Genomic DNA, 1,655 nt, shown 5'->3' on the forward strand with positions numbered 1-1,655 from the left:
TTCCTGCTTCCCTCTCTCCTTTAAAAGTTTCTACAGCATTCCTGGATGTGCTGTCATTTGCCATGCATCTGCAGATGTTTGGGTCCTTTCCTGTCATTTGCTTTAATGAACAATGCTTGAAACCAATTATTTCTTTGCTTGCTTGCTTTGTTTCTGGGTGTTTTTGCCTGCATGTATGTCTATATATCCCTGGTGTGCCTGGGACCCCTGGAGACCAGAAGGGGTCCAATGAAGGAGTCCCTTGAATTGGAGAGGTAGACTACTGTGAACTGCCATGAGGGTGCTGGAAATAAAATCCAGGCCCTCTGAAAGAGCAGTCTGTATGATCTTAACTGCTGAGTCCTCTCTCTAGCCATTGTCTTAGTTTTTAAAGGGTCTTTATATTTCAATGCATTTTTACCCATGTCTTTAAGATTACTTGAAAAATAGTACCTTACTGTGATTCTGTCTCATGATATTTCCTAGTTAATATCTAATATTGGTGATTTGTTCTTTCTCTTTTCTTCAGTCAATCTCACAGCAGGGGTTATCAAATTTATTGATTTTTTTTTCATACAAACTGAGTCTTAGCCTGGCTGGTTCTCTTTGTTAAGCATTTGGCTTTTATTTTATTATTTTTTAATATTATCTTTCTAGTTCCTTCCTTTTATATTCTTTAGGTTTGTTTTTCTACTCTGTTTCTGTGTGGAAAGAGTGCTCGTTTTTTAATTTTATTTTTTATTTTTCAGCCTTTCTCCTGTTATGATAGCTACTATACATTTCTCTCTGAGAAATGGGCTAGTTATAGCCTGTGGTCAGTTATTTTCACTATGGTTAGTTAATCAAACTGAGCAGGGTGTTTATTACCTTGTACAGATATGGAGAGACATTTTAGTCACCGTTTTTGTTAGGAATTTCTAAACTTAACTTAAAAACATATTTTATTTCTTTACATTCCAGTTGTTGCCACCCCTCATCTTCTTCCCTGCCACAATCCCTCCCCCTTGTCTCCCCACACCCAGCCTCTCCCTTCCCCAGGGACACAAGTCTCTCAGGGGTTAAGTGTGTCTTCTCACACTGAGGCCAGACCAGGCCGACTTCTGCTGTGCCAGGGGCCTTAGACCCACCTTTGTATGCTCCTGGTTGATGGCTCAATGTCTGGGAGCTCCCCGGGGCTCTGATTAGTTGAAGCTGCTGGTCTACCTATGGGGTTGCCCTCCCCTTCAGGTTCTTCAGGTTCTTTCACCTAATTCAACCATACGGGTCCCTGACTTTGGTCCAATGCAAGTGTCTGCATCTGTGTCAGTCAGCTTTGGGTAGAACCTCTCAGAGGACGGCCATGCCAAGCTCCCAACTGTAAGCACATCATAGTCTCAGTAATAGTGTCAGGCCTATGTCTCCCGAACCCCACAACGAGCTAGATCCCAAGTTGGGCTGGTCACTGGACCACCTTTCCTTAAGTCTCTTTTCCAGTTTTGTCCTTGAAGTTCTTTTAGCCAGGAACAATTCTGGGTCAGACATTTTGACTGTGGTTTAGAAACCCTGGCCCTCTACTTGAGGCCCTGTCTATCCACTCTTTGAGTTCCCTCTCCCCAATGTGGGGCACTTTGGCTAAGGTCATCCCTACTGAGTCCCGAGACTGTCTCACCTCCCAGGTCTCTAGTGCTTTCTAGGGC

Source organism: Micromys minutus, assembly GCF_963924665.1.
Source record: "Micromys minutus genome assembly, chromosome: 26".
In the NCBI taxonomy this organism is placed as follows: domain Eukaryota; kingdom Metazoa; phylum Chordata; class Mammalia; order Rodentia; family Muridae; genus Micromys; species Micromys minutus.